General features: G+C 42.3%; 1 non-coding gene across 1 annotated transcript; it reads left to right on the top strand.

Moving 5' to 3' along the window:
- Positions 1-9,348: 9,348 nt before the first annotated feature.
- Positions 9,349-9,455, top strand: LOC141716237 (small nucleolar RNA R71). Its single transcript, XR_012572954.1, has one exon. It is a non-coding gene; the product is annotated as a small nucleolar RNA R71 (small nucleolar RNA).
- The last annotated feature ends 690 nt before the right edge of the window (positions 9,456-10,145 follow it).

The following is a 10,145-nucleotide window of genomic DNA, read 5'->3' as shown; positions in this document are numbered from 1 at the left end:
AGTGGAGAGGACGATGATATGGATGCCGAGGGTACTTCAGCTCCTTAGAGCTTTTTCAGCCCTGCGTGGCTTTTTCGAGACTTTATTTATCAAACTTTTGTAACATCTATCAGATCTATTTCATTTATCACCTTTTATGCTTGCATCCATGCATTTGATTTTTATTTGTTAGGCCACAAACATACTTTGAAGAACTTATGAATTTCATAAAATTGTCTGGGATTCGTCCCTTACACAAGTCTTAATAAATTTCGTAATAAAACTAAAATATATAAATCCTAAGCAAGCAAAGCTTCAAGGTGCTTTTCAACCTACTCGCCATCCTGACGAGTGAGAATCGTACTTCGACCATCTCACACGTAGTAAACCTTCAGGTTTTGTGCGTGCCAGGTTCTCGGGACTTCAAAACCATCCATAGTCTCCAGCTTGTAGGTTCCTCTACCCTGAACGCTCTTGACTCTATACGGCCCTTCCCAATTTGGGGCAAGCTTTCCTTTCTGTCCGACACCAGAAGCCTCTATTTTTCTCAAGACTAGGTCACCTTGTTTGAAAAACCTCTCTTTAACCCTTAGGTTGTAGTAGAATGAAGCCTTTTTCTGATATTCTACTATCTTTGCGTGTGCTTTATCTCGCACTTCATCGATTAAATCCAGGGTTAACTTCTGCCCTTCCTCATTTTCTTTTTCATCAAAAGCCTGAATCCTTGGAGAAGAATGTGATATCTCCACGGGAACTACTGCTTCCGCCCCATATGCCAACATGAAAGGAGTTGCATTTGTCGTGACTCTACAGGTAGTCCTATAGGCCCACAATATGGGAAGTATTTCATCCACCCAATTATTTCTTGACTTTTCGATCCTCTTCTTTAGTCCATCCAGGATTATCCGATTTGCTACCTCCGCTTGCCCATTGGCTTGCGGGTGAGCCACAGAGGTGAACCGTAACTCAATTTCATTTTCTTCGCAATACTTCTTGAATTCCTCGTTGTTGAATTGTGTTCCATTGTCAGTGACGAGGATACGGGGAATTCCATATCGGCACATAATGTTTTCCCACAGGAATTGTGCAACCTGCTTAGTTGTGATTTTGGCCAAAGGTTTGGCTTCGATCCACTTGGTGAAATAATCAATGGCTACAATCAGAAACTTCCTTTGTGCTGTGGCCATAGGAAAAGGCCCTAGAATATCCATCCCCCACATAGCAAAGGGAATAGGTGAGTTGATAGAGGTCAGCATCTCGGGGGGTTGTCTGGCGACTGGTGCATGCTTCTGACAACGATCACACTTCTTTACATATTCTTTGGCATCAGCCATCATTTCTGGCCAATAGAAGCCTAAACGAGTTATCTTATGAGCCAAGGCCCTGCCCCCCAAGTGTTGCCCACAAATACCTCCATGCACTTCCTCAAGAGCTAAGCGTGCCTCATCGGGCCTGAGACACCTCAAGTAAGGAACCACGAAAGATCTTTTATATAGAATCCCATCTATCAAAGAGTACCTTAGTGCTCGAACAGTTAACTTCCGTGCCTCAATTGCATCGCTTGGCAACCAACCGGTCTGAATGTGAGCCTTGATGGGATCAATCCATGACGTCCCCAAGCCTACGGGAGCCACAAGCTTAACATCTATGCTTCGTGTCTTCAAAACACGGAAGTACACACTTCCTGAACTTTCTTCAATCTCAGATGAAGCAAACTTTGATAGCGCATCTGCTTTAGCATTTTCTTCCCTTGGAATGTGTTCAACATGGCATTCATTAAATTGGGTCATCACAGCCCTTACTAGGCGAACATACTTAGCCATCGTATCATCCCTTGCTTCAAATTCTCCCTTTACCTGGGATATGATCAACTTCGAGTCTCCACGGACCTTTAAGTTTTTGACTCTAAGTGTCCCAGCTAGACCAAGGCCAGCAATCAGGGCTTCATACTCTGCCTCATTGTTTGTGGTTGGGAAGTCTAGCTTCATGGCATACTCAATTAAGAATCCATCAGGGCTTTGCAAAACCAACCCTGCTCCACTGGAATTTGTTTTTGATGCTCCATCAAAATAGAGAACCCAATATTCTTTCTCCTTGCCCCCATTATCGACTCCCTTGTCTTGAGGTATGGTATCTTCCTGCCCCCCGACTTCTTGGTTGGGTATGGTACATTCCACCACGAAGTCAGCTAGTGCCTGGGCTTTTATGGCCATACGTGGCTTATACTTGAGATCGAACTCTCCCAACTCTATTGCCCACTTAATCAGTCTCCCACTCGCCTTGGGACTGTGAATGATATTTCTCAGTGGCTGATTTGTTAGCACTTCAATTTGGTGAGCTTGAAAATAAGGACGCAGCTTTCTTGAAGCCATTACCAAGGCTAAAGCGAATTTCTCAATGGCTGAATAATTCAACTCAGCACCATGCAAAATTTTGCTGACATAGTATACGGGTTTCTGGACTTTCAGTTCCTCCTTAACCAACACCGCGCTCAAGGCGCTTTCTGAAACAGCCAAGTACAAGAATAAAATTTCACCCAGAACTGGCTTGGCCAACAACGGGGCCTGGCCCATATACTTCTTTAACTCTTCAAATGCCTTCTGATTTTCCTCACTCCATACAAAGTCTTTAATGTTCTTTAATGACTTGAAGAATGACAAGCACTTGTCTCCTGACTTGGAGATGAATCGTCCTAGCGCAGCAACCCTTCCTGTGAGTTTCTGAACATCCTTGACAGTTTTTGGGGGTTCCATGTCCAGGATTGCCTTTATTTTATCGGGGTTAGCCTCAATTCCCCTCTTTGAGACCATCAATCCCAAGAATTTTCCAGATCCTACTCCGAAAGCACACTTCGTGGGATTCAACATCATCTTGTGGTACCTCAGGACCTCAAAAACTTCCCTCAAATGGGTTATATGATCAGTCTTTACTAGACTCTTGACTAGCATGTCATCAACATAGACTTCCATAGTCTTCCCAATAAGATCCTTAAAAATTTTATTCACCAACCTTTGATAGGTGGCTCCTGCATTCTTGAGACCAAACGCCATAACAAGATAACAATAAACACCAAAGTCAGTGATAAATGATACCTTTGGAATGTCATCCTTATGCATTTTGATCTGGTTGTATCCGCTAAACCCATCCATGAAACTCAGCATCTCATGTCCAGCGGTGGCATCAATCAAAGTATCAATTCTAGGCAGCGGAAAACAGTCTTTGGGGCATGCATCATTCAGATCGGTGAAGTCTATACACATCCTCCACTTTCCATTAGCCTTCTTCACCATTACAGGGTTTGCTAACCACTCCGGAAATTGAATCTCCTCAATGAAACCAGCCTCTAAGAGCTTTTCCACTTCCTGCTTTATAGCCTCTTGTCTTTCCGGGGCAAAATTTCTTTTCTTTTATTTCACTGTCTTCCGGCTTGGATCCACGTTTAACTTGTGAGTAATTAACTCCGGGTCTATGCCTGGAATATCAGCTGCTGACCATGCAAACACATCACTATTTTCTTGCAAAAATTTCACTAACTTCCCTCTAAGGGGCTCCTCTAATGTGGCTCCAATGAAAGTCATCCTCTCAGGATTCTTGGGATCTAAAGGAACCGAAACCAATTCTTCTGCTGGCCTTCCTCTATTCTCATCATTTTCTCGAACATCCATATCTTCAATAGGAAGAACCTGCCGCCCGACTCCATCTGCCCTCAAAGAGGCCACATAACAGCTTCTAGCCATTTTTTGATCTCCTCTCTCTTCTCCAATCCCGTTTCGGGTGGGAAACTTCATGACTGAATGGTAGGAAGAGGGGACTGCCTTGAAGGCATGTATCCCTGTTCTCCCCATGATAGCATTATAAGTTGAACTAGCCTTTACCACCACAAAATCCAGCATCTGCGTTGCTTGCCTTGGCTCCGTACCTATGGTGGTTGGCAATTTAATTATCCCTTCCACAGGACATTCTACTCCAGCCAATCCATATATCGGCATGTCGGTTGGTGTCAGCTGGGAGTCGTTATACCCCATCCTTAGAAAGGTGTCGTGGAGCAAGATATCCACAGAAGCACCATTATCCACAAGGACCCTCTTAACCGGGCTATTTCCTATTATCGGCGTTATGACCAGCGGGTCGTCATGGGGAAACTTCACACCCTCTAGGTCGGAATCATCAAAAGCCAATGTTACTTCTGTCCTGGCCCTCTTCGGGGCTTCTCCAACAATATGCATAACCTCTCTAGTATATGCCTTTCTGGAATTTTTGGACAATCCAGCAGCAGTTGGACCTCCAAAGATCGTGTTTATCACAGGCCCTCGAGGTCTCGGCCCTCCATAAATGGTGTTTATAACTGGTCCTCTAGGCTGGGGATTCCGCCCTTGATCATCTTGGTCCCTCCTACGATCTTCAAAGTTCTTCCTTCCATTATTATTTCTGTCTCCTCCATCTCCAGTATACTTGTTCAATCTTCCTTTTCGAATCAAAAACTCAATTTCATCTTTCAACTGCCTACACTCATCGGTGTCATGGCCAACATCTTTGTGAAACCTGCAATACTTGCCCTTATCTAGCTTGGCAGGATCAGCCTTCAAGGGCTTAGGCCAGCGAATATCTCTGTCTTTCTCAATCTCCATCAAAATCTGACTTCTGGGAGCATTCAGCTTAGCGTATTCAGTGAACTTTTGCCCAGGTCCTCCCTTCTTGGGGGTTGAATCAGGGTTTTGTTCAGTTCTAGGATATTTATCCTTAGCGATATACTCCAAATCAGTTTTTCATTTCTTGCCTCCAGTGGGCTCATTACTTACTACGGTCTTCCTCATACTTTCTTCAACCTTGATATACTTCCCTGCCCTCTCTTGGAGCTGCAACATGCTCTCAGGGGGTCGTTTGGCCAAAGACATCTTGAAAAACTCATCCCTAGTTCCTTGTTGCAGTGCTATCATGGCTACCTTATCATCAAGGTCTGGGACTTTTAAAGCCTCCTTTGTAAAACGATTTAGGTAATCTCTTAAGGATTCTTTAGCTCCCTGCACAAGACTCATAAGAGATGCTAAACTTTTCTCATGGACTCTTCCACTGATGAATTGCTTAATAAAAGCCTGACTTAATTCTCTGAATGATCCAATAGAATTTGGGGGTAGGCGACTGTACCATCTTTGAGCCATACCCGACAGGGTTTGAGGGAAGGCCCGACATTTTATAGCATCATTCACGGGTTGCAGCAGCAGTGCATTAGAGAATGTCCTAACATGATTAGCGGGGTCTCCCGTGCCATCATAGGCTTTGATAGTGGGCATCTTGAATTTCCTTGAGATATGGGCATTCATTATCTCTTCTGTGAAGGGTGGAGTTGGATCATCAGGATCTCCAAGGGGAAGGAGATTGCTTGGATCAGTTCTTGGGACAGCAGCCCTTCTTCTTACCGGACCATCCAGGTCTATGATAGGAGGAGGATTTCTCCCCCTAGGAGGTATGTGGGGTCTGGTGGCTTGGTGAGCCTCCAAATCACGCCTCAGCCTTTGGATTTCAGCCTCATGAGCCCTGATCTTTTCCTGCACTTCTTGGGGATTCGCCCCTGGGGTGCTTTGGGGGCGTTGCCTTCCATCGGCCATTGGCTCTTTTCCAGGACGCCTCCTTCTCGGGGCCACTTCATCATCCGAAGATTCGGAGTCTCTCTCAGTGTATGGACCAGAAAATTCCCGATCCTCAGGGATAGGATCCAAACCTCGTATATAGGGGGGCGACCGCCCTCGTGCTTCGCTTCGCCCAGCATATCCACTTCCTCCAACCTCAGGGTGAAGGGGCATCCCATAAGGGGGGTTAGTAGTAACAATAGTTGAATATTCATACCCGACGGGTCGAGAATTCACAGGTATATGTATTTGTTGAACTTGAGGATTCGTACCTTGAATAGTCGGGGGAGTTGTCCCTTGTGGCTGAGGATGAGTTGTCCCTGTCTGGGCTTCCCCCTGAGTAGATGCATAAGTTGAATGGGGAGGAACCTCCACGATTGATGAAATCACCTGGGTTGTCCCTGATGGTGTTCCCTCCTCCAGAGTGCTGGTTGTTCTCCGTGTTCTCGCCATGGTTGTTGTTCCGTTTTTCCCACAGACGGCGCCAAATGTTATGGATAAAAAGCTAAGGTTATTACTTGTTGTATTTATTACTAAGATTCGGGAGCTCAAGGCCTTTAATGGCTGCTCTCGTGTTTCGTAGCTTAATTCTGCCTTTACGAGATGCCTACGTATCTCTGTGAGTTAGAGAATCAAGCCAAAAAACGTAGTTCTGATTTGTGGGGTGAGACCCCTTATATAGATGTTGGTGGTCCTTGAATTGGACTTGGTATAGGAGACTTGGTGGGCAAGTCTCATAATTAGAATGGACTTTGGAGTCCTAGATAGTAGGAAACTGATTCCTTATCCTTTTAGGTCCCCTTGAGGCTTATCTATAAGGATTTATATCCTTATCAGGACTCTTCTCAACAGCTCATTTTTCCCTTATTAATTAATTACGAAATTAATTAATAATCAGGGCTTTTGGGCCTTTTTTATTCGACCAGACCTGATCTGGTCCATCAGGCTTAACCTTTCTGGTCTGAATATCAAACACCTTCTTATTGGGTCCAGCAGCCCATTATCAGGATTTATTTATCCCTATCATCCGGGGTTCATGCACAACATATAGACTTGGTCTTTCATTAGTTTTTATAATTGAATTGGTCCTTTTTAAAATGGTATTAACTCGGCCGATCGGAGTGGATATTGGATAGTACCTGGAGGGATTGAATTTTTTTAAATGGTACTCTTGTTCTAAAATCAGCGGTTAATTGAAAATTAATGTCAGTTAATTACCTGGAGAGACGAAGGAAGGATGAAGAATTGTTAGAATGAAGTTAAAATATTAGACAAACAATTATATTTCATTTGTTCAATCTTACATCCTGAGAGCTTGGGATGAGAATCAGAGTAGGTTCTAAATTTTCATCTAATTTTGTTTCAAATGTAATAGTTGTAACTTATGTGATAGAAATCTTGTGAAATTCTTCTCTATTACAATTCTATATAATATATAATTTTAAGCACAATTTTTATTTATAAATTCAAAATTAAAAGATAGTAACTAACAATAAAATTCTTGTAAAAAAATAATAATTAAATTATTATAACCCGCGATTAATAATGCAATAATATGGACAACCTTTGGCCAACCACGTGGAACAATCTAGAATTGCCACGTGGATCGCTAATATTGTGTAAGAAAATTAGATTGCTAAAATATGAATAATTCATGGAGTACACGAGGATCATAGTAGCCACTTGAGATATTGACATGTCAATGGCTGACTCATTGTTGATTACTCAGCATTGTGGGCTCCACATATATTTTTACCTACAAATATAAATATGTGTAGGTAAATAGTCTTTCTTTACTAACTTTTACCTACCACTTACTACCAATAGTTTATTGGTAGATAAAACTCTATACTTACTAATATAATATTTTCACTTACACTTAAAATTGGTAGGTAAAGATCAAATTTCTTGTAGTGTCACCCAAGAACTGTCAGAAATAGGATAGATGATCCCTGCATCTAGCCACTTGAGAATTTCCTTCTTCACAACCTCTTTCATTATGGGATTTAGCTTTCTCTGTTGCTCAACAGTTGGCTTACTTCCTTTCTCTAGCAGAATTTTATGCATGCAATAAGAAAGGTCGATTCCCTTGGTATCTGCTATAGTCCATCCAATTGTCGATTTGAATTCTCTCGGAATTCTCAAGAGCTTTTCCTCATCACTACCTAAAAGGTCAGATGCAATAATAACAGGCAAAGTAGATGCATCTCCTAAAAAAGCATACCTTAAGTGTTCAAGAAATGGTTTAAGCTCAAGTGTAGGAGCTTCCTCAATGGTTTTAACATTTTTGAGTTCTGACATTCCAAGAGATTCAAAAGGTATATCCAGCCTTCGCTTCCAAGGACAAGCATTCAAATACTGCAACTGCTCATCACCTTCATCATCTTCACTATCTGCATTTCCCAACAAGCCCTTCTCTAAGGCATCAAACCTTAGCAATTGATCAAGTTCTGAAGTAACCACATAATCGACCAATTCCACTTTTAAGCACTCCTCATTATTAGTTGGGAATTTCATGGCATTGAAAATATCGAATTTTACATCCTGATCCAGTACTCGTATAGTGCGCTCACCCTTCTACACATCAATCAAGGTTCGGCCAGTAGCCAAGAATGGTCTTCCCAAGATTATGGGAATCTTTTTATCCTCCTCAAAATCAATAATTACAAAGTCAGGATAGAGAATACCTTTCATAAACTTTGCATAGCTAGGCATCTGTTCAAGAGCTTCAGGGAAAGGTATGTTAATGTGAAGTTTCTTGAACACATCCAGAAACTTTGCAAACTGCTTATCCAACTTTTGCTTCTTCAGCCTCTTAGGAAAATGAGGTAGAGGATAGACCTGTTTCTCCCCTGTATTGCCCTCAGGAGGAGTGTGTTCCATAGTTTTCTTCCTTAGTTCCACATCTGCTTCCTTCTGCACATCTTCTTCAGCCAGAACTTCATCTTCCGAAACTTGAGATTTTTCGGGATTTGCAACCTTCCCAGACCTCAATGTAATCGCCTTAACCTGCTTTTTAACTTCCTTCTTTCCTAGAAATTCTGTGTCATTAGGGAGAGTACTGGGTTGTCGATTCAGCAAGGAATTGGCAATCTTCCCGATTTGAATTTCTAAAGTCTTAATATAAACCGCTTGGCTCTTGCACATGAGCCTCAACTCCTCCAATTCAGATTTTTCATTAGATTGTTGCAGTTGGAGTTATTATCTTTGTGCATATTGCGGTTGCTGAAAACCAGGAGGGTTGTATTTCTTTGCTGCATATAAATGATAAGGTCGTTGAACCACATTCTGAGTGTTGCTTCAACTGAAGTTAGGATGATTGTTGTTGTTGGGATGATAGGTGGTTGGAACTGGGTGCTGCGACCTCTGGAAGTTGCTCATGAACTGAGCTGATTCACTGGAAATAGTACACTGCTCTGTCTCATGCGCACCAGCGCAAAGCTCAAAAACACTAGTGATCTGATTAACTCCATAATTAGCCAAAGAATCCACCTTTATCGTCAAAGCCTTAAGCTGAGCAACTATAGCAATAGCTACATCCACCTCCAGAATTCCTGCTACCTCGCCTTGAGATAGTCTCTGAGAAGGGTTCTGGTATTCATTAGCAGCCATCATTTCAATCAACTCATAAGCTTTATCATAGCTCTTAGCCCATAAGGCTCCATCTGATGTTACATCAATCATTGGTCTAGACTATGCTCCTAAGCCATTATAAAAGTAGTTGATAATCATCTAGTCAGGAATCCCATGATGAGGACACTTCCTAAGAATCTCCTTATAACGATCCCAAGCTTCACATAAAAACTCTCCAGATTGATGCGCAAATTGAGTAAGAGCATTTCTGATTGCAGCTGTCTTCGCCATATGGGAAAATTTAGTAAGAAACTTTTGAGCAAGATCTTCCCATTTGGTGATAGAGCCTGGAGGTAGAGAATGCAACCAACACTTAACTTTATCCCTCAAAGAGAGTGGGAAAAGCCTTAGTTTTATAGCATCTTTGAAAATGTTGTTGAATTTGAAAGTGTCGCGGATCTCGATGAAATCTCTAATGTACATGTTAGGATCTTCCGTTGGAGAACCCCCAAACTGGACTGAGTTCTGCACCATCTGAATCGTGCTAGCCTTGATTTCGAAAGTGTTAGACGCGATGGCTGGCCTGACAATGCTAGACTGAATATCATTGATCTTCGGTTGAGAATAATCCATCAAAGCTTTCAGATTTGCTTCTGGTTCTCCGATTGCAATAAGATCTTTTTCTTCTACTTTCTCCTCAACGAGAACTTCTTCCACTACTTCTTCCGCTTTATCCAGTGTTCTCTTGCGAGATCGAGAACGTGTTAGCATACACCCTTTCTAGAGTACCTGAAAAGGCAACAAGCAAAGAAGTAAGTAAAATATCCGAGTCAGTGAACTTTAACAACCACTGATGTCAAGCACATAAACTAAAAGTAAACCACGAGTACCCGGAAGTGGCGCCAAAAACTTGTTAGGATGAAAACACGCATTAATTTACGTCCAAGTATACGCGTTCACAAGTAA

Source organism: Apium graveolens, chromosome 3, assembly GCF_009905375.1.
Source record: "Apium graveolens cultivar Ventura chromosome 3, ASM990537v1, whole genome shotgun sequence".
In the NCBI taxonomy this organism is placed as follows: domain Eukaryota; kingdom Viridiplantae; phylum Streptophyta; class Magnoliopsida; order Apiales; family Apiaceae; genus Apium; species Apium graveolens.
Note: the sequence above shows the minus strand (reverse complement) of the source record. Positions and strands in the feature narration are given on the sequence as shown.